Source organism: Perca flavescens, chromosome 20, assembly GCF_004354835.1.
Source record: "Perca flavescens isolate YP-PL-M2 chromosome 20, PFLA_1.0, whole genome shotgun sequence".
In the NCBI taxonomy this organism is placed as follows: Eukaryota; Metazoa; Chordata; class Actinopteri; order Perciformes; family Percidae; genus Perca; species Perca flavescens.
In genome coordinates, this window is record NC_041350.1 from 24,988,152 (window position 1) to 25,015,995 (window position 27,844).

Here is a 27,844-nt window from a genome sequence, read left to right on the forward strand (position 1 = left end):
AGTTGTGAAATAGGATGTAATGAATATTCTTCAGGTGGAGAGGTCTGTATGAAAATGTCCTGGGATACATTTTCTGTAATCACATTTTTTCCGGCTCATGATTTTTGAGTCACGTTAATAACCAGCGTTCCTCAGGCTCGGGAATGTACTGCACACAAACCGCTCACAGCGGAATATATATATATATATATATATATATATATATATATATATATATATATATATATATATATTCCGTGTACAGATGGAAATCGTCCTGCGTTGTCGTTGCTTGTTTTGAGTGTGAAGCAGCAATTGCCTCTAATCCGGCGAACAGATTAATGAAGTCATTTGTCACAGGATTGACAGATCAGATCAAGCCTTTTTCATCGGGCTGTGTGTTGATAAAAAAAAAGAAAAATGTCTGGTGAATGCTTCTGTTTCTGAAGGAGAACGTTGGTGCGTCTGTAATCTTAGAGGTCAATCACACACTTATTCTGGATGCTCCACAGGCCTGCCCCTGGGCTGTTTGTGATTGCGAACTGTGGGAAAGGAGAAATATTGAGTTTGATAGTTGATAAGCCAATCTGAACTGTATTTAGGAGGATGTGGCTTCTGCTGTAGGGTTGGCTGCAATGGTGGAAGAAATGTCGGACTTTGGAATCCGTCTGGATAATACACAAAACACTCCCAGGGTCTATTTCTTTGGGAGAAAGTAGTCAACAATGTGTATGTCTTTTTTTTTTTTTTTTTTTTTATAATTTGACAATCTATAATGTATGCCAGTTTTTCCATATTCTGCGGACGAAATGGTATGTAAAATGATCTTATTTGGCCACGCTTTTTTACTATATATTTCACTTCCTCCTTAAGGTCTTTAAATACCAGTGGTGGACGAAGTATTCCGATTCTTTATTTTAGCAAAAGTACTAATACCACACTGTAAAAAATACCATGTTTCAAGTAAAAGTCCTGCATTGAAAATGTACGTAAAGTATTCAAAGTAAAAGTCCTCAATGCAGAAAAATCCTCCCATTTTAGAAACTGGAAACCATCTGTAAGTCAAGTGTTTAATGGTTAATCATTTCAGCTGGACTTATGGACATATTTTATGAACTACATGTTTTTTGTGTGCAAAAAAAATCTTAATTTGTAAAGTAACTAAAGCTGTCAGACAAATGTAGTGGAGTAAAAAGTACAATATTTTTCTCTGAAATGTAGCGAAGTAGAAAGTGGCATGGAAAGAAAAGACTCAAGTAAAGTATAAATACCTCCAATGTATACTTAAGTACAGTACTTGAGTGAATGTACTTAGTTACATTCCATCACTGTTAAATACACATCACAAGTATTTATGAGCTGTAAGCTCTGTAAGCTCACTAGCTGTGCAAAGCCACACTGCCTCGAAGCTTCTCCATAGAGTCTACCTCTAATGAACCGTGTGAAGGAGACTTTAGAGCGCCCAAGCGGAAATACAGTACAGGCCAAGTTTGGACACCTCTTCTCATTCAATGCGTTTCTTTATTTTCATGACTATTTACATTGTAGATTCTCACTGAAGGCATCAAAACTATGAATGAACACATGGAATTATGTACTTAAAAAAGTGTGAAATAACTGAAAACATGTCTATTTTAGATTCTTCAAAGTAGCCACCCTTTGCTTTTTTTTGATAACTCTGCAAACCCTTGGTGTTCTCTCAATGAGCTTCATGAGGTAGTCACCTGAAATGGTTTTCACTTCACAGGTGTGCCTTGTCAGGGTTAATTAGTGGAATGTTTTCCCTTATTAATAAAAAAGCAAAGGGTGGCTACACTGTAAAAAGAAACCTATAGAATCTACTCAAATGTGAGGTAACAATTTAGGTAAAGTCTACCTAATATTTCTCAATACATTACACAACTGATTACTTATAAAAAGTAAGTAACATTACCTCTTGATTGTAAGCACTTACTACTTAATAATTGTTATTAATAATTAAACAATATGAGTAATTAATCATTACTTATTCAGGGAAGGTAAACTTTACTCTAAAAAAATTGTCAGACACAGGAGATATTTGATCATGTCAATTTCTTTTAATCAATGAAATGTTCAAAAAAATAAGGACAGGAGGAGGTACAAAAGAACCCTCTCCACTCTAACATGTGTTAGAGGATTTAGGAATATATCTAATTGTGAATTAGTGCAAAATAGTGCTATAAGATATTTTCTGGGTGTGCATAAGTATACCCCTACATTGGCGATAGTGGGAGAAATGGGATGGGAATCATGTGAGGCTCGCTGGAAGATATGTATGGCCCAGTTATGGAATCGTCTATTAGATATGGACGTAAATAGGTTGACAAGGAAAATATTTCTCTGGGATAAACACATTCCTGGTCTTTGGTCTAACAACATATGCAAATTGTTTTTTAATTATGGTTTTGGGGATTTGTTTCTTAATAATGAAAAGCTGAATATCTGTTTGTTTAAAGAATCTGTGTTTGCTAAAGACAAAAAGCAGTGGGCTGATGATATATGGGCTAAGCCAAAATTGCGTATTTTTGTAATGATAAAACCAGAATATGGCACTGAGAATTATGTTGTATATAATTTGTCAAAAAGGCAAAGATCCTTATGCGCTCAAGTGAGATCTGGTGTTTTGCCTTTGACTATTGAAACAGGACGATCTGTTAATGTAGAAGAGGAAAAACGTATTTGTCCTATGTGCTGTTTGAATGATGAAGAAAATGAGTTCCATTTTGTTTTCTATTGTCCTTTTTATCGTGAGCAGTGTGATTTTTTGTTTTGTAGGATAAAAGCAGAGATTGATTTGGTAAATATGGATGATGCTCAAAGATTGAGATGGCTGTTCACATATGAAACATAAATTGGCTAATTATTTAGATAAAGCCTGGGAGAAGAGGAAAAAAGCTCTTTATCGAGTGTAGATGAGAGAGTTGTTGTTTGTGTGGTGGTTGTGTACGTGTATATACATGTACTTATGTGTATGTCTATATATTTGTATTCATGTATTTGTTCGAAGGATTTGTATATGCAACGGGAAGATGTTTGTTGAATAAGAGAATTTGTGGTGTCTTGTAATCCCATGTGGGATGGGCCAAGATGTTTGGCATGACACAGAAATAAAATATAACTAACTAAAATATATATATATATATATATATATATATATATATATACACACTTATATATATATATATATATATATATATATATATATATATATATATATACACACACTTATATACACATATATATATATATATATATATATATACACACACCTCATTTACAGTGTATTTATGTATTGTAGTTAGCGTATGCATGTAACAGAGATTGACCGGTTGTTGCACTGCCCTCACAGTTGAGTTCACCCTTTTTTATCCACCCCTATCTCAATTGTATTGTACATTAAATAACAAACGGATTTGGTAAGATGAAAGCTGAGTAAGCCAAACTTTATGTAGCTAAGGTTGGCCTAAAATATATTTTCTCAAAAGCAGGTAATCGGGGCTTATCAATACTATTAGGTAACCTTACTGTATCTATCTGGCTACCTAGCTAACGTTAGGTGACATTACCTGTAATGTTAGCTAACAGTTAGCTTACATTTAGAGCCTACATGGTTCAGCCGTGAAAGCAATAACGTTACATTGTGACACTGTCAAATGCCACGACAGGTAACGTTAGCTAGTTTGAAGTAACGTAACTAACATCTCTTCCAACAATCTCCACATTGCTACGTTTTAGTAACATTAGAAGCTACCTTTCAACTCTAGCTAGCTGGCACTCGGTAGCTTGCTAACTTTTAATGACAGACTGCCATTGAGTAACTTGTAAGCCAAATATACACTCTAAACCAACCATTAAATAAGTTTATTACACACAGCAACCTGTTAAAAAGGAATTTTACCTTTAGCTAAACCGAACAGCTTGACTCCAGTGTCCCGCCAGTGAAACGATAGATCTTGGCCAAGAACCAGCACTGACGCATGTGCACGTTGAACTGCAGAATTATCATTTTGGGGTAGATTTTATTATATTTGTTTAGGCTGAAAATGTTACTGTTATAAAATATGTAATGTAGGTAGAATTTACCCATTATTGTATATTTGCTTACTGACTAATATATTTGCAGTAAAATTTAAACAATTTGCATGTGTTGTATTTACTACCCTCCAAAATCCGTTTTTACAGTGTACTTTGAAGAATCTAAAATATAAGACATGTTTTCAGTTATTTCACACGTTTTTGTTAAGTACATAATTCCATATGTGTTCATTCACAGTTTTGATGCCTTCAATGAGAATCTACAACGTAAATAGTCATGAAAATAAAAAGGAAACACATTGAATGAGAAGGTGTGTCCAAACTTTTGGCCTGTACTGTATGTTACGGCACACTGCAGTTCTTTTCTGGAGATGTCGCGCGGGTGTAGTCGTCAGAGGCCGAGATGGGTCAGTCTGGGAGGCCTCACTGTCGTAAGCGAGCCACCAGGATGCGTAATGATTGGGAGTCCATAATTTGAAGAAGGCTCGCCCCCTCTTTCACGTGCTGTTAAATTTTTAATTTGAAAACGCGATCAAATATTAATTGGACATGGGCTAAGAAAAGAAGAAATCAAATTCAATATTTACAACTCCATTCCACGAGCGGCAGAACTAATGAGGTCTTAGAAATGAGAATCGTGTAGCTGGTTGAAAATCCGGCCTCTGGAACGCTAAATAACGAATCCCTACGCTCTTCCAGGGGCCCTCTCCAGCTCCGTGGCCCCTGAATCATTCCGATTTCCCCCCTCCTAATGTGCGGCCCTGCGAGTTGGTTTGCCTGATGCCAGATCATCGCAGCTCTGATGTGTCTGCTCTCAGTCTTTTCTGGCCCTTGATGAATGAAAAGTCCCTCCTCCCAAACACACTCTCACACACTCCAGATGAAGATGAATTACCACTGGTATTATCTCACAGGAAGACATTTCTTACAAAGATTAGAGACATGATTATTCCGTTCCATGAGTGAAATACAAAATATTTGACCACATTCTGTGAATGCATTATGGTAATTTGATATCAGCCTCACTGTTTAGGCAACTCTACTCTCCAACAGCTGTATCAGAGCTGTGTTCATAAACAAAAAAGGTTCCCTAAATTATTTTTAAAGAATGTGGCAAATATTAGCCTGACAAGCCAGACGCACATCAAAATGCTGGGTCTGGGACCTCACCATTGGCAGAGCTCAATCCGAGGGTTGGGATAAACGGTTGTCTTTCAAATTCCCTCTGCACTTATAGCCAACCAGAGCAACGCTAGTTGATAGATTAAACTTTTTGCCATGTCCGGTCGGCAAAACTCTGAACACATCTTCCTTTTTTTAAGAATGACTTCAGTGCTTAACTCCAAGTCTTCCAGAGTCGCGGCTAAAGCCGATTCCAAAGACCGCTGTAGCCATCTTCTTTGTTTACAAGTACCGTCGCAACTCTGCCGTCCGTATGTTAAGCTCGCCCACCGACTCTATACACGATGTGATTGGCCTGACCAGAATTTGGTTTTTCCAGTTCGCAAGTCAACGGAGAGTTGCTAGACTGACCCTGGCTGCAAATTGCACGCGTAGATGGTCTCTAGTGGTCAAACTATGTAATGGAGACTTAAAGGTCCCATGGCATGAAAAGGTCACTTTATGAGGTTTTTTAACATTAATATGCGTTCCCCCAGCCTACCTATGGTCCCCCCAGTGGCTAGAAATGGTGATAGGTGTAAACCGAGCCCTGGGTATCCTGCTCTGCCTTTGAGAAAATGAAAGCTCAGATGGGCCGATCTGGAATCTGCTCCTTATGAGGTCATAAGGAGCAAGGTTACCTCCCCTTTCTCTGCTTTGCCCGCCCAGAGAATTTGGCCCACCCATGAGAGAGAGAGACATCATGGCTTTCAAACGAGCAAAGTGGCAGTTGGTCAAGGCCAGACCCCCACAATAAGGTCTATATAAAAGAGACTTCAGATACAGTATTAGGGGACCACTAAGGTCTATATAAAAGAGACTTCAGATACAGTATTAGGGAACCACTAAGGTCTATATAAAAGAGACTTCAGATACAGTATTAGGGGACCACTAAGGTCTATATAAAAGAGACTTCAGATACAGTATTAGGGGACCACTAAGGCCTATATAAAAGAGACTTCAGATACAGTATTAGGGGACCACTAAGGTCTATATAAAAGCATCCAAAGAGCACCATGTCATGGGACCTTTAAACATCTTTGGCATCCCTGTATGTTTCATTACTTTATTTATCAGCTGGCAATGATCGTTATTGTTATATTTGCAATAAGCTGATTTATCGGTCTATCTCCAAGTGACACTCTCCTATCGGCCTTAGTGGAAACCTCCTGTTTTTCTGTTTTAGTAAAGACCTTTTTCACGGCAGACATGTTGACATGTCATAGTAGGAAAAGCACAGGTGTATTCCAAACCACTAATGATGGCTGCATTCCACTTAGGAGAGGCCCTGGTATTGGGCTTGCTGACTCACTGAAATAGCTTACTGGGACAATTGATGGAATTGAGCCATCGTTAAGGTTATCAATTTCAGCTGTGATTTTCCTACTGCTGTGGAAAAGGTCCATTGTAGTTGCCTCTCAACGCTAAAATACAGTCACCGTTTGTAGCAGCTCTCTTGTCCGTAAACAGTGTGAGGAGGAGCTGCATAAAATGGCTCCCAAAACATGAGAGAATCATTTGTGTGTCACATTATTATTTCAAGTGTTTGTATGCTAAAAAAACGTTAGTTATTTAGCACTATACACCTATTCGAAACTATAGGTTAACTGTTAAATGATCCCATCTTTCACAGTATGATCGTTTAAAGTCATTATTAACTAGAAATGCCAGTTATTTGCTGGGTCCAGCTTATCAAATGTGAGGATGTGCCACTCTCTCCGTTTTATAGTATTTATAAATGGAATCTTTGGTTTTTTTATACTGTTCAAACAAAATAAGTTAAATTTTTTTCGGAAAATGTGATGGTCATTTTTCATTATTTCAGAAACGTTATGGACTATAATGATTAACTGGAAAAAAAATAATTGACAACAATGTTTTAGTTCAGGTCTAATATGTTTTTATTTTTTTTTTTTATTATTAATCCCCTTTCCCAGAAAGAAAGCCAATGAAGCTGTGGTCAGTGAAAGCCTTAACCTATACTACATCTACTGACTCACTGAAATGTCACTTACAGAGAGCTGCACAATCAAATGCCAAAAAAATAGACCTATTCTACATGGAGGAGGGAGGAAAGTGAGCAGAGAAATTTTCTCTCTCTCTCTCTCTCTCTCTCATATCATTTCTATAAATAGACAGACGCTTGGCAGCTGAGGGGTAGTCCACGCAGAACAAATGCACCCCCTGGCTGTTTCACTCCATTCCCCACATAATGAGGCAGACAGAACGCACACAGATCGCCGCCGTCACTTCCACTCTCCCCAGGACCGAGGCAGGGGCCACACGTTGCCATGGAGACGTGGCTGTTGGGCAGAGCCCCCCCCCCCCACCCCCGCAGCCAAACATGCATAAGATGAGCTGACCCCTCCGTTGTATCATCCAATCCTTCCCCTACTTTTGATCCTCTTCCCCTTCTTCCTCTTTCATTCAGCACCATAAGGCACGGGGGGAGATGAGTAGATGAGAGTGGAGTCCAGTGTCCTACACTCGTCTTCTGTGCACTGTGTCTCTTATGTAATGGAGTCAGTGTGGGTATCCCTCTCTCACCCATCTTCCTCTACAAATATATTCCAGACCAGTGAGCCACTGAATGCTCAGCTCCAATAGCTGCAGCTGCAGAAGGGGCACTCTCCATTGATGAGCTATATGCTATGCTACATGTGTGCAAATACTGGTCTCTACGGATCTTATTTGAACCGAAAGTACATAGAGTGTGAAAGCGGACTCCTTTCTATCTGCATTGCACTCTGTATATTTATGGAGTTGTCAGGGTTTTATTTGAGGAGAGGATTTATTAGTGCAGGGTTGTCAAGGTTATGGTGCGTTATATGAAGAGTAACCAGTGCTTCTCTGTATGATTATGTGCACCTATCAAGCCTGTATGTCTGCATGATGGGATGACCGTGACGGTGTGTGGCTATAGATGCCACAGGCGTGGTGTATTTAGTGCAGTGGCTCCTGTCCTTTTTGCCTTGTGGCCATGTCAAAGGAAGCAGTTTTTTGTGATTACAGGTTATGGCCCAAGTCTCCACAGGAGTTTGTGAGCAGTTTGATCCAATAATTATTTTCCTTTCTCGGGCAATTTGAATTTAAGGGTAAACATGGTCAGTATTACAAAAGAAGCCATGAAAAGACGAAACATTATTTTGTGTTACATCATTTTTTCCCCTCAGATTTATTTTTTCAGTCTCCAAGATTTCCACCGTAAGACTAGATAAAAGGAACTCCAAATTACATTTAAATGCAATGTGTTTTTCAGGAAATATTTTCTACTAAAGAAATTGTCCCAATGAAATCTATTGACAGCAGGTCATAGGGATTACGCAGAGCAGTGGTTACTCCCCGACTCATAGCTGTGACATGAGGTCTCCATGCATAAACAGGTCACAAGCAGAAAACCTTTGGAACAACTGTCCCAGAGTAACAGGGGCGCCTTCTGAAAAGAGATTTTGCTACTGGGATTTTTGTTTAACTTAACTTTTCAGAGTTGTGAGCTCCACAAATGAAATACCTTTACCCGCATCCCAGTGAGGTAAAGGCAGAAATCTGTAAGACCGATATCTCCGAGCCTGATAAATAAAACCCAAACTGTTTGCACGACCAGCACTAGAGCTGAGAGAGAGACTGTTTTTGTAATTAAGGGGGAACTGACCTGTGGAAAAGCTGCCTTTTCTCCTTTCTCACTAGGCCCTGGTTCAAAAATGAACAGTGTTTTGTGTCTGCGTAATCCTTAATTTCATTATAATGTTTTCAGTTTGTTGGATACATTATCATTTGATGTGTATAAAATGACATAAGCCTGTTTAGTTGGTTAATGGGTTCATAGTCAGCAGGTAGGGGCTTGGCAGATAGTTTAGCAGTAAATTATTACGGTGCTTTTTGCTATAGGTGCGCGTATGTAATGTCAGCAGTAACTATAAATGTGAATCTAATGGTATTAAATGTTGCTTTTTCTTAGTTTAGCTCACCCTATACTTACCTGTGCAGGTGGTACGTTCCAGTTAAGTGAGGCTGAGATGTGAAAGGGCCTTCAGGACTAAGGGGGTAAGCGAGCATCCGGAAAGCGTACCTCCTGTGGGGAGATTCTTAGGCTAACAAGCCATCCCCTCCCGTTAGCATTCCATTGACTGCCATTCATTTTGGCGTCACTTTGACAGCGAATAACTTTACATCTGAAGCGTTTAAAGACTCTATTTGTCCGTTGTTTATTTCTAAAGAAACACGACAATGTATAAAAGGCTCCATTACCTTGTATCTCACGTTATGGCTCCGTAGCAGACGTCTCTGTAAAAATAGGCTAACGATTGTGCCATAACCAGTAGAGATATCACCACGTACAGTACAGGAGAAGCTTGCAGGCAACCAGTGGGGGATGTGGAGACATACAGTCAAGGGAGAAGCCAATAGAGAGTCCATGAAAAGCATCGGAACAAAATATTTCAGCAGCGTTTAGATGGATTGGAAATACTTGGGTATGTGGCAAGTAAATTCATATGTAGTAACATTTATCACGCTCTCCGTCTCTGCAAGATTGGGAATGATTGAGATTTCTCTTGGCACAGCTACCAGAAGACTTCCAACTTTCAGACTGGTTGCTCACGTCACGTCTACGTCTTCAAGCTCAGTTGGAGGCTGCGCAGTAACGCTGAGCCATCACTGGAAAAGTGCTTCTAAGGCCGGTTATACACTGGAATGCGTCGCGTGAGCGTGTCACCTGCGTGGCGTGTCCGTTTATATTTCGGCTCCCATGTTAACAGGTTAGAGCTTACACCCTGCCTGCGTGACACGCCAGGCCGCGCCAAAAACGTGTGCCTTCTAGAAATAGAACCAACGCCTATTTTTCACGTGACACGCAAGCGTGTTGGAAGCGTTTCTGGGCAAAATAGAATATGGAAAAAGATGTTTATATGTCGTTTTGACGCAAATACATATTAATAAATGACATGTTGATGTTTGAAAGCCTCTAGGTTTTGATATAAATGCAGATATATAAATGTAATTAAAAAAAGAATCGATTTTCTAATATTGCAACTGTCAATAATACAGAACGAAATATTCTGTAGCCTATTTTGCCGTCAATACTGCCAACGTTGTATTGTATCTGTAATCAGATCAGTATATATTTATGTTTTAACATGGTATTTCATTTTGTCAATGGGAAACATACATGTGTGAAGACAAGGCTAGCAGCAACAGAAACGCCACGCAGCTAGTGTGTAACCGGCTTAATTGACTTCACTGTTCCCCGTCGAAGTGACGCTGTGTCCATTTCTTATACTGTCTATGTTCAGGACAAGGGAGGAAGAGCTTTCCAGGGTTTTTCTTTAATGTTAATTTGCCTTTTTGTAATTCCCAGGTTTCATTTTGTGCCCTTTTGTTTTTTTTTTGTTAAAAATAGGGTATTTTTGTGAATGTACGTGAGTCAAACTTTAGTTTAAAAGCATATTTAGGACCGAATCGCCACTTTTAAGATTCACCGTATTCTTGTCTTTGGGTCAAATGGCCTTTTGAATGGGAGAGCTAGGGGCACTCTCATGCTAGTCTCAAAATAGCTATTTTTGAAATACTAAGAAGGCTCGACACAACATGAAACTTTGCTTCAAGTATCACCAGGGGCTCTACACCTTAACGCAAGCATTGACAACATTCTTTGTGTACACAGATTTACTAAAAAGAAAGTTTTTGAGCAACTCACCGCAGCTCTAGTTGATTCCGGCAACGGCCATATTATCAGTCAAAACGAGTGGTCCCCTAATACTGTATCTGAAGTCTCTTTTATATAGGCCTTAGTGGTCCCCTAATACTGTATCTGAAGTCTCTTTTATATAGACCTTAGTGGTCCCCTAATACTGTATCTGAAGTCTCTTTTATATAGACCTTAGTGGTCCCCTAATACTGTATCTGAAGTCTCTTTTATATAGACCTTAGTGGTCCCCTAATACTGTATCTGAAGTCTCTTTTATATAGACCTTAGTGGTCCCCTAATACTGTATCTGAAGTCTCTTTTATATAGACCTTAGTGGTCCCCTAATACTGTATCTGAAGTCTCTTTTATATAGGCCTTAGTGGTCCCCTAATACTGTATCTGAAGTCTCTTTTATATAGGCCTTAGTGGTCCCCTAATACTGTATCTGAAGTCTCTTTTATATAGACCTTAGTGGTCCCCTAATACTGTATCTGAAGTCTCTTATATAGACCTTAGTGGTCCCCTAATACTGTATCTGAAGTCTCTTTCCCGAAATTCAGCCTTGGTGCAGAATTACAGCCACTAGAGCCAGTCCTACAATGAGCTTTCCTTAGGATGTGCCATTTCTGTGTCTAGCTATTGAGGAGGAGGGGGGGCAAGGTGGAGGGTGGGGGTGTGGCCTTGACCAACTGCCACTTTGCTCGTTTGAAAGCCATGATGTCTCTCTCTCATGGGTGGGCCAAATTCTCTGGGTGGGCAAAGCAGAGAAAGGGGAGGTAACCTTGCTCCTTATGACCTCATAAGGAGAAGATTCCAGATCGGCCCATCTGAGCTTTCATTTTCTCAAAGGCAGAGCAGGATACCCAGGGCTCGGTTTACACTTATCACCATTTCTAGCCACTGGGGGACCATAGGCAGGCTGGGGGAACGCATATTAATGTTAATGTTAATGTCTCCAGCTTCCTGTCCGACTGCTTAAAAATCCATGTGTAAAAGCTTCACTTCATCGGCCTTTGCACGCAATGGTGGGGTGACATGACCCTTATAAAATCGCAGTATTTGTGTCCCTGCAGCCCATGCATCTTTTAAAGTGAGTCCTCAAGGCAAGGGGTGGTTTGTGCCTTGCTCAGTCTGACCCCCACTGCCACACCACCCTCTAAACACACACATTCACCAGTGACAGGAAGTAGGCCCTCCAGCCTTAAGCTCTTTAGATTCTGATGTGAGGTGACTCTTTACCTTTCTCATTTCACAGCTTCACTATTCATTACTGACCGTCGTAAGCGGACGTCGCCCAGGGGTGATGTCAGTGTTAACTCCCCCGGACGACCCCTTTCCCTCCCCTCACACACCGCCTGACTTTTTATTTTTTCCCCCCATTAAAGTCGTTGCGACTCGAGCCTACAAATTATCAGCATGTGCAGAGTGCCGGGCGCAGCACGGAGAGAGAAAATCCAAATCCCAAAGTGCAAGTGCAGCACTATTCTCTTGTGCGGTACCGTATCGTTCCCTGCTCCAGATTCTCTGCTGCTGCATGCCAGACCATTTTAATGAAACTGATCCAGGACGCAGCCGCCGTCAAGTATGCAGGAAGAAGAAGAAAAATAAAACCGCAAGGCGAGGTGAAGTCGCTTTACTCTCAGAGAATTAATGCAAGCAGTCAGTTTCAGGGCTACGGCCATCACGTTGCCCTCCCTTGTAAGTGCTGCTCCTCTCCGTGGGAAACACAAGCAGGCCTGCTGTGTTGATTACAAGTATAATCCATTAATCATCACTGAACGCATGGAGGACTTTGATGAGCGAGGCAAGAGCAGCCATTGAATTCTAATCTGATGCATGCTGGCTGCAGGTACACTTAAAGAGCCTGCACACCAGTCTGTCCAGTGTGTTTTCTGCCTTCACCCTTTTTCCCGCAGATAAGAAAACTTCATTAAAACATCCAACCATATTCTCCATACTAATTATAGCATTACATAGAGAGGGAGTGGAGGATGGCGGACGGGAGTGGTGGTGGTGGTGGCGCCGCCGCCGCCGCCTGACCAGATTGGCCCGTCTCATCCCTCCCATCCCCACTTGGGAAGTGATTGTTTTTTTGAATTTCATATTTGAATTTAACAAGCGTGGAAATCTGAACAGGATAATAAGATTCTGCACCACACTGCCGGACTATGTAATTAAAATCGGATCCAATTGATTTTTTTTTTTTTTTTTTTTTTTTCTCCTGCTTTGCATATAGGCTCCATCCCAAAAGAGAAGTGACTACTGCAATACGATGACTGCTCCAAGTCTCTCCATGTTGTTTCTAGTTGGACTAATTATAATTCATTATTGATTAATCGCTAATGAATTTAAAAGACTCTTAAATACTTATGTTCTTAATATTACATATTAATATTACATAAGCTACAGTTTCATTTGCCCTGGGACTTTCAGGATTTTTTTTCCCCTCTGCAATGCTTCAGGCCTGTATGATTCTGTAATTGGAGGTGGTGGCAGTGTGAACACCCTGCTGTGCTCCTGTCTTTGGCGCTTTGTCTGTCAGCAGTGGTTATGGGTGATAGTGCTGCATCAAGGACTGTGTGCCCAGTGAAGCTCATTATCTACTGGCTAGTATTGCATCTTACTGGGGAGGGAAGATTATTGGGTTGTGCAATGCAAGTGCAAGAAGGGAGACAAAGAAACACAGGAGGTGATGAGTATTTGATGAGAATGTTTCCTGGACTCTGGTGGACCATGAGCAGGATTTGTTTAAAGGAATAGTTAGTAGACATTTTGGGAAAAAAAAAAAAAAAGTACCTGGTACCTGCTAATAGGTACTTTTTTTAGTACCACCTCAGTTGAGGTTCCAAGCGAGCTGAGGCGATACCAAAAGGTGACGTGAAAGCGACGGGGGGGGGTGTCCTGAACAAACCCGCCATTTTAAATAGTTTAGCCAGATGTGTTGTTTTTTTTTTGCTGCCTCCAGCTTCATTTGAAACAAAATGGTGTCTTCTGGCTGTGGCAACAACAACACACCTTTGACGTTCTGTGTGTGTGTTGCGTTAGGTCACTCATGGATGTATTAAGGGAACGGGTCACAGCAGTTTACTGCAGCGCCGCTATGACGACCAGCCACGCTGAGGCCGTACTAAAATCTGCAATGGAAAACGGACGCACAGTGCGTCGAGTAGAGTCGAGGCGAGTTGAGCAGGTACCATGTAGTGGAAAAACGCCATTAGTGTACTGCTGCTAGTCTCCTAAAGAGGCGTGGCCCTGCAGAACCCCATGTGACACAGATACAGGAAACTACTCTGAGTTAGGGTGTCTCGGTTCTAAACAAGGGGGTAAGCCTCTCTCCACAACGCGTAGCTCCTATGGCGCCATTTTGATGCTAACAAGCCATCACCTCCCGTTAGCATTCCATTGACTGCCATTCATTTTGACGTCACTTTGACAGTGAATAACTATAAGCGTTTAAAGACTATTTGTCCATTGTTTATTTCTAAAGAAACACGACAATGTATAAAAGGCTCCATTACCTTGTACCTCACGTTATAGCTCCGTAGCAGACGTTTTTGTAAAAATAGGCTAACGATTGTGTCATAACCACGGGACTTTCTGTCGCACAGTAGAGAAATTACCGTATAGTACAGGAGAAGCTTGCAGGAAGTTTCGACTCCCATTAGCTGTTTCCGTTTAATTACTAATGTTAACTAGCATTTTAGTTAGCAATAATTAGCCTGTGCTTATGTTATCTCCTTACATATAACTATGCTCTCCTAACTATTATCACGCTCTCCGTCTCTGCAAGATTGGGAATGATTGAGATTTCTCTTGGCACAGCTACCAGAAGACTTCCAACTTTCAGACAGGTTGCTCACGTCACATCTATGTTTTCAAGGTCAGTTGGAGGCTGCGCAGTAACGCTCAGCGCCAACCGGAAATATGCTTCTAATATCCTTCACTGGTCTCCGTCCAGAGCAACAGGATCTGTTGGTCCATTTATTTTAATGTCTATGGTTCTAAACTGTCTCTGGCTAAATATAAAGCTGCAGCCAGGAGACAGTTAGCTTAGCATAGCACAAAGACTGTAAGCAAGCCTGGCTCTGTAGGTAGAAATTCTATCTAGAGTGAATTTACTAATTAAGATGTTATATGTAGGTATTGTTTAATTAATTTAAATGACAAGTTGTGGTTTTATGAGGAGTTATGTGGCTGTTTCTTTGCCTGTGCGGTGACTTTCTGGAGTCTTGTTGCTAGGCAACCAGTCACAACTTGTCAGAAACCCAAACATCAAATGACCTTGTCATTTTTACACTTTGGCTTTTGTGTGGCTAAAACAAACAAGATATAACATGTCACTTAGTTTTTTTATCCTTTTGGATAGAGGCTAGCTGCTAAGCTAAGCTACCTGACTGCTGGCTGTGGCTTCATGTTTTTAGGATAAACATGAGAGTGCATCTTCTCATCTGCTAACTCTCGGCCAGAAATCCAGTAAGCCTGTTTCCTAAAAAGTCAACCCATTCTTTTCAGGGCCTTTTGATGATGAATTGGCACACTTAGCCCTCTAGTTGTTGTGTTTATTGGAGGTTTTATTTGTCACATTTCTATTATTATCAATTAAGCTGCCCTTGATCACAGTAATAACCCTTACGTGGATTGACAGTCCTTTCCAGTATGGGCTTGATCTGATATTAGTATTGTACTCTTGATATGCATAACTTAAACTTATAAGTTTAGGCAATGTGCTTTTTTTTTTTTTTTTTTGCATTCATGTGCTTTTGTGTGATTTTGCACATGATTACAGTTTCTGTTTGTCTGCATACAATACATATTTAATAGCCTACACTTTGAATACAATATCATGCTCATTAAGCTGCAAACATTTGTGTTACCGCAACTATAAAGTTGGCATGAGAAGAGCTGTTAGTAAATCTTACATCTAGCTAGGCCATCTCATATATAATGTGCAGTGGTGGAAGAAGAAGTCAGATCCTTTACTTAAGTAAAAGTCCTAATACCACACTGTGAAAATACTCTAAGTAAAAGTCCTGCATTGAAAATGTTGCTTAAGTAAAAGTATGTAGGCCTAGCCTAAGTATCATCAGGAAAATGTACTTAAAAGTAGAAGTACTCAATGCAGAAAAATCCTCACATTTTAGAGACTGGAAACGATCAAAAGTTTGTAATTGGCTAATCATTTCTTGTGTGTGTGTGTGTGTGTGTGTGTGTGTGTGTGTGTGTGTGTGTGTGTGTGTGTGTGTGTGTGTGTGTGTGTGTGTGTGTGTGTGTGTGTGTGTGTGTGTGTGTGTGTGTGTGTGTGTGTGTGTGTGTGAGAGAGAGAGCGAGTGAGAGACCGATTTAGCCTATATGGCATGTGGTAAGATTAAATGCCTGTCACTTATTTTTGTGTCTTAAATTAGCAGCACGTGCCCATCATGGCAGTTTTGGGGTGAAATAGTGCAGGTGATACCTTTTTTTTTATTATTCTAAGCGTTTCCTCCTCCCCTCTCCCTCCTGTTGTGAAGCCCTGTCACGGTGGGCTGTGGGTCTGAATGATATTGGTGCTCCGTGGTGCAGGTTCTTCTTCTCCTCTCAGCCGATGGTGACGTCGTCGCGCGCCTAACTGAGCCTGTCTGTGTGTGACTTTTAACTTGGGTGCGAAGGGCTGTAGGGCGCAACCATTTCACACCTCCACCGCGCGACAAAAGGCCTAATATTAATACTAACTATCCGAGGGTGAAAATTTATAGGCTACATAAAAAGGCGCTCATCTCCAGCCACCGTAAGCTCCAGAAACTGACTCAGCGCAGAGGAGACAAATCGTGGTCATTCCGATGGTGCGCCAATTGGTCCCGCTGACTGCCTGCCTGTCTGCCTGCCTGTCTGCCTGCCTGGGTAACTTCCATAGCATGCACAAAGCTGAGCGCCTTTCTAATGTAACACAGGCGTTTAATATGAATTTTAGTGTGTCATTTCTGTAGAGAAGACAGCCGGGCAAGAGACAGCTGAGCCTAGGCTACTACAGTATAGCGGCATCGGAGAATCCCCTGCGCCGAGAGAGGGGGAGGAGGAGAGCGCTGATTCACGGCTTGCAGGAGGAGGGAGAGCCGTGCGGACTGGGGGCTCTGAAGATCCATCTCTGATCTTAAAATACCGACCCCCTCCCTCTCCTCTCCTCTCCTCTCCCCCCCGTACCCCCCATCCTCCATCCTCTTCCTCCCCCCCCCCCCTCGTCATTGACAGCTCTGCGACCCGGTCAATCCGTCAGACAGGGGAGGATCTGGGGAGGAGGGCGCCAAGGCGGGAGACAGCACGAAAGGCGATCACCTCTGGCCGGTTTTGATCCAATCGCCGATATCTACCGAGCAGCGGGGCTGCACGGGCACCTGCCTCTCCCTCTCCGTGCATGAGGACGACACAGTGGCTTCATCGGGGGGATTTGTGGTCCGAGGAGCGCGTTTTTACTCAAGACGTCCAAGCAGCGAGATTATAGCCCACTGTGACTGCTGATAGAGTGATCTGACCGGCCAAACAACAATAATAATAATAATAATAATAATAATAATAATAATAATAAAGGGAGGCGGAGAGGAGCTATTTCGCGGTTTCTACATAAACTCCCCGGAATACAAATCCAGGTAGGTTATGGGCATGATGCAAACTCCCGTGATGTTAGGCTAAATGATCGGTGTGTTGATGAGCGATGTAACCTGGCGAACCATCATCAGTGCTAGGCTTTCCAGCTGAATATGTGACAGATTGTAGTAACAATATAGTAACCATATTGGATGCATTTCAAGATCCGCGATAGCTGCAAATAACAGTCGATAAGTGATGTGATGTGGTCCGTCACTCCGGAGCGCTTTCATGCTGCCAGGGCTCCAAACCTGTCTAAACTCCCATTGCTCCTCATCATTGTGCAGATATTGTGATCCATTGCAACAGGCTGCAATGGATTCGTGATATAGCGTCTAATGGGTGTGCCATTTAAAATAATTGGCGTGTGTCAACGCAAGTTATTGGATTACCGGTTGTTACAGCCTGGCGAGCCCATTCCTGCTGCTGATTGGCTGAACACCTGCATTTCCAGGTTTTAATAAAAACATCTTTAGTTTGTGCTAATACAGGCTCTATTTTTGGCTTCTTCTGCACGGCCTGCCACTGTCTGGAGTTGGATTTGGACACAGTTGTGTTTCCTGAGACTGGCCTGTTATAGTTTCAGGGGAGCTCTTCTATTCTTTGTGCATCTTTCCGCGTATAGGCCTGTATGCATCCTATAAGTTATGGTGCGGGCCTATGGGTGCTCCAGCAGGGATTCCCCCCCTTCAGGTAGCCTACACTGCCATCGGTATATAGTGAGCGAAACGGCCTTCTGATGATTAATCATCAACAGCTGAGGCTCTCTGTGTGTCTGCTGAGTGCATGTTTACGCGCATCTCAAGTAGCCTCTTTAAACAGGACCCTCGTCCCAAAATAGGAGAAAGAGATCTGTGAGAAGAGCAGCCGCTCTCCCCCTCTCAGCAACTGTGTTAACGCTGTGCTGTGCTGCCTGCACCAGTCAGGGAATATAAAGGGTGGTGATCACTTAAAACATGCACGAAATCCAACATTAATGTTGCTTTTCTCTTTACAATCCACTGTGTCAGAGGTGTACAGAAAGGCATAGAGTAAGACTGATCAGGGCTTCAACTGTCTGTAGGCTATGATCATTTGATCCATGAAATCACACTCAGAAAATCACACAAAAAAATCTATTTCCCAAAGCCTGATGGATATATTCAAGTAGTTTGTTTGGTCAGTCCAACAGTCCAGAACACAACGTTATTTAGTTTAATGTCAGAAGAAAATAGCTTGGACCACAGAATGTTTTTGGCATTTTTGCTTAAAAACGGTTAATCGATTATCGATGGTTCCTCGCTCATAACAAAGGTATTGCAGTGCATCATTTTCTTCCTAACACATTTTAGCCTATTTACTCTGTTATTCAGTTGATTTGGACACATTTTATATAATTAAAAATACAAATTAAAAAGCCTATAGTGTTTCTTCTCATTGTGGTAAAAAAATGTCCTACTGTAAAGATCTAATTCTAAAGGAATTTAATCAATTCAGACTTGAATTAGTTTTACTATCCCATTATGATGGTCTAAATGCTGTTTTAGGCATTTTACACCTAACAGGATTAAAAATCAGGGAAAAAAATGAACTCCTTTTGAAATTTGATAGAAAATACTCACAGGTTCAATATAACAGTTTATGAATATTTGCACAGTTATCTCTGTAAGCATCAGTTCAACCTTTTTATTAACACATTTGTATTTGTCTGCTTTATAAGATGGGAGAAGTTGTTTATTGTTATAATGGGCACTTTTTCTGAACTTTATAATAATAATTTTGTTTATATTTAGTGGTTAAGAGTTGTGTAAATGGAGTTTAAGTGGGTTCACCCTCAACTATTTGTGGTTGAAGAGGTCAGTGTTGGACTTAATTGGAATATGTCAAAGCTGAACTTCACCCTTAATTTAAATATGTCAGTTGTAATATGACTCTTAAATTCCTGTGCAGTTTTTGTGAACAACTTTGTCTTTTCGGTTGATTTTTAATACTTTCTGGTGGCAGCTGAACAGTCTTGATTAAACTCCAGCGACAGTCCTCCTCTACATTCACTATGCAAAATACAATCCTTAAAACCGTAATTAGTATGCAAATTGTTTTGTGTAGCTTCTAATTTAGGGGTCATGGCTCTAATGTTGGTACACGTGGAAGAAATGGAATCGTTCACTCTGCAATCAGCTGCCAGCACCCAATACACTTTGCTGTGCTGGGATAGAAAATCAATATTTAAAATACAAAATCCCTGTGAGGTTAAATGTAATAACGAGCTTTCCATTATTGCCAAGACTGTGTGGTTGTGTGTCTTAAATGGTTTCTCAATCAATAAAACTAACCCATCAAATCAATCCATCCCTATTGGATATATTACCAGCATTTTTTGCAATATGAAGATATTTGTTAAAAAGGCACTATTGAGCTAGTGAAAACAGTTGTATGATGTCTTCTGTGGTTCTGGAGGTGGATATGTGTACTGTGCATGTAGTAGTCAGGGAGGCTCCAATGCACATTACGGAGGTGCATTATAGGAATTGTAGGTTCCAGCATTTTTTGAGCTTCTAGGAAATAAGGCCCCGTTTACAACTGGCGTTAACATGTGATCTGTATGTCTGGAGAAGGAAAAACACATGGTAATCAATGCAGTACAACAGAATGCATTGTGGTCAGAATGTGATGGATTGGCTGCCCACACCACACCTTGAGTTGGTCTGTTGTAAATGCATATCATACAACACGATCATTCTTTTTTCTTTGAGATTATTTTTTTGGGCTTTGTATGGCCTTTAATTGACAGGATAGCTTTAAGACAGGAAAGGGGAGAGAGAGCAGGGACGACATGCAGCAAAGGGCCGCGGGTCGGATTCGAACCCGGGCCGCTGCCAAGGACTCAGCCTACATGGGGCGCACATTCTACTGGGTGAGCTAGAGGTCGCACCTACATGAGCATTCTTAATAAAACTTTCCACCCAGTAAGTTAAAATGTCACCAGACTTCTCCTTTTCCAGTTGCCTGTTAGGATTTTGAATGGACTGTGCCCCCTCCCACTGCCATGTTTCCCTACTGTGCAGCTACCTGCCTGAACTGCACTTTCTTTGGACTAAACACATGACTGCATTGCACTTGCACTTTACATACTGTGCTGCTATTCTGCACAAGCTGCTACTCTCCACTGCACTTTAATATTCGGTGCCCAAACTCCTCTTACATGTTTATATGCTTTAGATCGTATTTTATGTGTTTTTTATCCTATTTATTTACTTGTTTTATACGGACACTAGCTGGGGGAACAGTATTTCATTTTTGCATGTATGGAAGTACACATGACAATGACAATAAAGTAAATCGTGTAGCCTATTAGCAGTAGCTATGGAGGATGCTTATGGATACCAGGTGTAAATGCAGAGGCCCCTGCTCCAGATGTCATCATCCAGATTAGGTACAGATCACGTTATTAATACCAGATATAAATGGGGATTTTAAGTCAGCAAGTATCATAGCGATACTGCTTTGATTCTTTTTTGAATCGGTCTCTGACAAGTCTTTTAACTTTATGGACCACATTGTCTCCTCAAAAAATAAGTTTGTAAAGTTTTCCCAGTGATGTGGTGTTGGGAAATGTAATTGCTGCACGGATTATGTTCACAGGCAGTGTTATTTTTGAGGAAGCGCAAGATCAATGTACCGTAAGGACAAAGCATTTGGTTTTTGGTAGTGAAAGATTGTGGTTTCAGTTAAATGTTAATAACATTATGTGTCTTGCATAACCACTATCTTTCCTAACCTTAACCAAGTGCTGTGTGTGCCTGATTGTGACCTAAAAAAGTCAAATAATTCTTTAGTTGCTATGGATATTGTCAGTGGCAACATTGTACTGGTTTGTTCAGTATCAATATTTTGCAACTTGCTAGATACTGCAATTACATTTCCTCATTATGTTGATAAAAACATTAGCTGCATGGCAATAATTATTTTTTTATGTTAATATTGGAAATTAGTATATAAAGGTCATTTATAGGAAATGGTTGTTATAGAAGTGAAATATTAAATTAATGGAGTACCCCTTTAACAGTCTTGTGTCAGCCGTGGTAGTTGTAGTATCAAGGTTAGTAGAAGTAGTCATGGTAGATTAGTAGTAGTAGTAGTAGTTGGTAGCAGTATTGTTAGTGTTAGTACAGGCAGTATAGTAATGCTTTTGAAAGTAATATTCATACCAGTAGCAGTAGAGGAAGTAGTAGTACAAGTAGTGCTAGTAGGGCCTTAAGGATGAGGTAAAATTCAGAGGTTAGGAATTCTTTTGGGAGCGCCTGAAATGAGCACAACTTTACTTTACAATTACAAACTTCTTTCTGAGCATTTTTTCTCAGCTTGTGAAATTGTTATGTCTACAGGAAAAGGCAGGAAGTAGTTAGCTGACAATTGAGTCCCTGTCCAGTCTTTATATCTTTAAAATTCTCTGTGTCACTCTGGTAGTTTGCTCTTGGATTTATGGGTATTTGGCTTGTTTGCCGTTTTGTTGTACCTCTGTTTATCCAGAGTAGGCCGACTGAGCACATTTACTCTTTTTCATCACTGTCCTCCTTCGATACTATCATAACACATTTACACATGGAGACATGAGTCTCCAACTGTCTGCATTAAAGCCCTGAAGGACAGTAAATGTCAGCTCATTTAAAGCTGCTGTAATGAGTATTATTAGATACTGTCAGTACCTGTATGTAAAAGAGGTTGTTTGTAGTGATGAGACTACAGACAATTATTTCAGCTCCTTTTTATTTTTTTACATTTTTTTAAAGGTTTGCACCTTTACTGTTTTGGTTCACTCTCACGGCTCACATAGAGTCGTATTTGGCTGTAGCAGCTGTTTTAAGTGAACCGTATTCTACATTCCCAGCACCAAACAGTAGACGGATAATGGTAGCCAGCTAGCTGGTGAACATAATGCAGAATTTAGCAGCTGAAGAGCCAGATATTTCCCTCTGGAGTTGGTGTAGACCAAAACAGATCTAAAAGAATAGTTCATCTTGGATTGTTATTCCTCATGTGGACAGAAACATGACTTCAGACTAGGAAGGCACTCAGAGAGCGCAGACCTCTGCCAAACCCATGCCCCTTTCCACAATGTTAATGCAGTGCGAATTTTCCCAGTCGGGAACTCATTTTTCGGATCATTCTGAAACCGCACAAATTCAGCCCAAAAGCCCTATCTGGCTATGTTAACAAAAATGAAAAATATTTTTTGTATTTGCCCCGTGATTTGGATCGGCTCCAAAATGTAACGGCTTCTTCCGTGTCCTGTGCTACACCCTTCCACCCAGTGTCAATAAATTCGGGCCTGTAGTTTTTTCATAATCCTGCTGAGCGACCAAACGACAAACCAAACCAAAAATGTAACTTTTTTTTGGCGGAGGTAATTAATGTTGCTAAGGGACCTGTTCGTTATTTATTTCAGGGACCACCGGAGGAGTTTTTGGACCTTCAGTCAAAATATACATGACCCTGCCCTCGCCAGTAATAATTTTTCTATGACCCTCCAAAACAATTTGGGAAAAAATGCATGACCCTCCCCCAACAATTTATCGATACCTTCTGTACTGGTTTGCGCTTGGCAAAGATATACAGATTACCATTGTTTATTTACAGCAATGACATATGTGATTAAACCGCTGCTTTCTCATCTGACGCTTCCCACTCCTCTTTTATGGTGTGGGGGGCCATTTTCGTAGATTTACTCACTAACGTTGTTGTGGAAACACAATACTAACTACAATGGAAACTAAATGCACACTTCCTGCATTACTGCATCACTTCAAATACTAAGTTACTCCTCTAGTAAACTAGTATTCACATGAAATAAAACAATAAAACATGGAGACCATTCAGCAAAGCACTCTGGGTAACATTCAACACACAAACTGGTTGCTATGGACTCGTCACTAGGCTTCCTCCACTTCGCCGTTTAAACAAAGTGGAATAAACGTAAGTCCAAATCTACACAAAACCCGCAATCAGTAAGATGACATCAAATGTGGCATTTAGGAAACCTTTATTGCAACCTTGGCACAGTAAGATGTCCAGACTAGCAACATTCATTTTCGTTTTTTGCGTCCTGCTGCTCGCATTGTCAGCCAGGAAATATTTTTTTTTACTAAAGCATTATATGAAATCAGATGTATTACCTATCACCATTTAGTTGTTTTGTGTTATTTAGCTAAAATATTTATAAAATATCTGGTCATGGGTTAATTATTCCACTCATATTTTAAACAATGCAATTACCCGTTTCAGCCACCAGGGCTGCAGCGAGATGCACTTGCACCCTCTGCCTCCCAGCAAACTCATGGGTCAGACCCATCTGGTAGCGGGGGCGAGACTGAGAGCTACATGGATAAATATGCACCAAACAAGCCACTTTGAAATTTAGCTGTTTCTATGAATACAAATTAGTTGGATTCTGGACAAAATTTTTTTGGATAACCCTCCCCTCAACAAAGGACAAAGAAAAGACATCACCCTCCCCTATTTTCTTCCGGTGGTCCATTCCATAAATACCAAACGGTCCCTAATGTTGCTCTGTGCTGGATGTGTACATGTAGGCAACTGTTTGCCAATACAGTAAGCTTGCCACGACAAGGATGGAGTAATCTTGAATTGCGTTGCTTTTTAAATGACTAGTCTAAAAATGGTGCGATTAACCCAGCCAGCCTACAAATGCTAACATAATTTTAGTAAGTATATAATAAGTGGTTTAACTTTGACTCAACACTTTGGATTTAGGATACTCTGCCTCTTGTTTATCACCTAGCGATTAAATGACCAGTCATTTAATCATTCCCGTCCCCAGGTTGTAACAACCTCTCTAGCCTTTAAATTCTGGATGCTTGGTCTGTTTCTGCCTCATTGCAGTTTCTGACCATCCACCCCAGCTAGCCACTATGCAATAAAAAAGACAGGGAGAAGCTAGCAGGTCAGCAGTGCTGCTCTGATTCTGAAACTGGAAGCAGCACTCCCTTCAGCCTTTTTCAAAAGGTTTCCTTGCTGTCACTTTTCAAATAAAAGTCAATTCCAGTACATGATGATAGAGCTCTAGGACTGTAATTTAAGCAATGCACACATTTTTTTTATTTCTAAAAGTGTACTCTTGTAGGTGAGTTTCTGTGTTAAACTTTCAGACGGATACAAAAGAGCTGCAAATTCCATAGTTTTTCGGATTCAACTTTTCTCTCATTAAGTAACAACTTTGTCACTCAATTATTTCCCTGTTGTTTTTGTTTGTGCTCAGCGCTGTCGGTTCTCACAGGGATTGCATAGCTGGCTCCTGTCCATATAAATGGCTCTGCTGATTCAGTTAAATTTAAGTTCCTTGTCTCTCGCTTCTGCTGCTGTTTGCTGTCATCCCTTCTTCCATCCTCCAGATCAGTGTGCTGCTCTTGCAATCACCATCTTTTTTTTAACATCTAAGGAGTTTCATTTCAAGCTGAGATATCCTGCATTACTTTTTTTTTGCATTACTACAGTTTTATCACCTCTTTAAAAAAGCACTTCTGGAAAGATATCTTTCTAAATGTTATTGAGGTTGTGATCCCTTGAAAGACATCGTAATACTGATAGTGATGCAATTCTTTGTATCTATGAACCATTAAATTTGAAATATTAGGAATGATTTATTTCAGAATATATTAATTGGTTTTGCGAAACCCAGCCCAATGGTCCCACAGCCCTATGTTCCCACATTTCTAAGAATTTTCTTTCACTGAAAATCAGGCCCAATGTTCCCACAGACCTACTGTATGTTCCCACATTTCTAACAATTTCTTAAAATTAGGCCCTATGTTAGGGTTAGGGTTACATTCCATCTGTAGTCTATTGCTACTGGATAATAGGTTGGGTGTAATTGGCTACCAAACTGGGAGAAAGGGGGATAAAATCTGATAGAAAATTTATGAAAAAGGAAATGTGGGAACATAGGGCCTAATTTTGAAAAAGAATCTTAGAAATGTGGGAACATGGGGCCTAATTTTCAGTGACATTTTTTTCTTTTCTTAGAAATGTGGGAACATAGGGCTGTGGGAACAAAGTCCCTTGCACACAAGACATTGATAGAAACTTTGCCAATTTTTTGTTTTGCAGACATTGTGTGTTGACACTGACCAGGTTCCAGAGACAATATTTGGCTTTTAAATTGGTGTCAGTGCCAGCTCCTGTTTGACTATCATTACTTCCACTGAAAAATCTGTCAGCTATCCAAAACAAGCCAGTGGTCCGTCTGGTTGATGGATATCATTTAAAAACGTATCACCTGGGAGTTTCAAGTAGTTTTAAAAGTCTTCAGATCCAGTGTACTGCACAATACTTAAATCGAATAAGAAATCTGCATTACACAGCATAACATATGCCATTTAGTGGATGCTTTTATCCAAAGTGCCTTGAAGTGCCATGAGTGCGTACTGTACAGATTTTAGTGCAGGCGGCCCCAGAGGTAATCAACCCTTTAACCAGCAATCAGAACACAAGAATGCACTTTTAGGTACAAAATGTAGAAAAGCTCCAACTACATTTAGCTCAACAAAAGCAAAGGGGAAACAAGTGTGACAGTAATAAAAAATATAAATCCTCCAGTGAATTCAGGACAGAATGATTACCTTCAGAGTCTGTATCTGTCTCAGGAGATCATTCTAATTCAGACTAAATTGTCTGTGTGTCTCAGGGGCCCAAAGGTATGGTGGAGGCTGCAGAAGGGCCCCACCCATCCTCCCGAAGCCCCAAATAATCACAGGTACTACTGAGAAGAGAGCCTTTATAATAAATCCCCTGTCTTATCTCTTAAAGCAGCTCACGTCTTCTCAGTTTGGGGTGGTTAACTGTTCTTCATGCTCCCATTGCCTCTGGCCTTCGCTGTTAGCATCAAAAGAATTGTTAAGTCCTATCTCATAAGTGCTGAAGAGGTGCGTAAGATGCTTAGCCTGAGCTTTTATGACTTCGGACAACATCTGCATTGGTATTGTAAAGCTGCTCTCTCTTGCGGAAGTGGCAAGTGTGCATTTAGAGCTCAGTATATAATGAATTTGGACGGGACATCTGTATCCTTTGTTTCAGTTTGCCTCTTGATGGTCTCCTGCCTCCCCTCTGCAGTTTTTTTTTTTTTTTTTTTTGCCAATGCAACATTTTGGACAGTGCTTAGTTTGGCAACATTGTACGCCTGCTGAGCGAGCTGTTTGGTTCCGAGCTGTGTATTACCCCTGAGATCTCAGACAATCACACTCAAATCCACATTATTGGACGCACGTATCCACATCTTAACTGAAAATAAACGTTATGATTAGAAATTAGCCCACAGGCCATGATTTTATTAAACTAATGTTATCTACATCGTTCACATTACCACAAATCTCATGAATTCCTAAGCATCCATCCATCCATCTTTGTCCGCTTATCTGGTATCGGGTCGCGGGGGGAGCAGCTCCAGCAGGGGACCCCAAACTTCCCTTTCCCGAGCAACATTAACCAGCTCCGACTGGGGGATCCCGAGGCATTCCCAGGCCAGGTTGGAGATATAATCCCTCCACCTAGTCCTGGGTCTTCCCCGAGGCCTCCTCCCAGTTGGACGTGCCTGGAACACCTCCCTAGGGAGGCTCCCAGGGGGCATCCTTACCAGATGCCCGAACCACCTCAACTGGCTCCTTCCGACGTGAAGGAGCAGCAGCTCTACTCCGAGCTCCTCACGGATGACTGAGCTTGTACCACTTGTACCCTGGATCTCGTTCTTTCGGTCATGACCCAGCCTTCATGACCATAGGTGAGGGTAGGAACGAAAACTGACCGGTAGATCGAGAGCTTTGCCTTCTGGCTTAGCTCTCTTTTCGTCACAACGGTGCAATAGATTGAATGTAATACCACACCCGCTGCACCAATTCTCCGACCAATCTCCCGCTCCATTGTCCCCTCACTCGCGAACAAAATCCCAAGGTACTTAAACTCCTTCACTTGGGGTAAGGACTCATTCCCTACCTGGAGTAGGCACTCCATCGGTTTCCTGCTGAGAACCATGGCCTCAGATTTAGAGGTGCTGATCCTCATCCCAACTGCTTCACTCTCAGCTGAGAACTGATCCAGTGAGTGCTGAAGGTCGCAGGCCGATGATGCCATCTGGACCACATCATCTGCAAAGAGCAGCGATGAGATCCCCAGCCCACCAAACTGCAACCCCTCCCCACCCCGACAACGCCTCGATATCCTGTCCATAAATGTTACAAACAGGATTGGGGACAAAGCGCAGCCCTGGCGGAGGCCAACCCTCACCTGAAACGAGTCTGACTTACTGCCGAGAACCCGGACACAGCTCTCACTTTGGTCGTACAGAGATTGGATGGC

The 27,844-nt window shown here is 41.2% G+C and overlaps 1 protein-coding gene across 4 annotated transcripts in view; it reads left to right on the forward strand.

The window, feature by feature from the left end:
• The window catches only part of slc8a3 (solute carrier family 8 member 3), a 169,208-nt gene that overhangs the window by 9,654 nt on the left and 131,710 nt on the right, over positions 1–27,844 (forward strand). For 3 of the 4 annotated variants that reach the window (XM_028565288.1, XM_028565290.1, XM_028565291.1), the window contains exon 1: positions 17,151–17,502. The exons of the other annotated variant lie outside the window; for it this stretch is intronic. The gene's annotated coding sequence lies outside the window, so the exon portion shown is untranslated. Of the gene's footprint in view, positions 1–17,150; positions 17,503–27,844 lie in introns of those variants that run through there. 4 annotated transcript variants of the gene reach the window in all.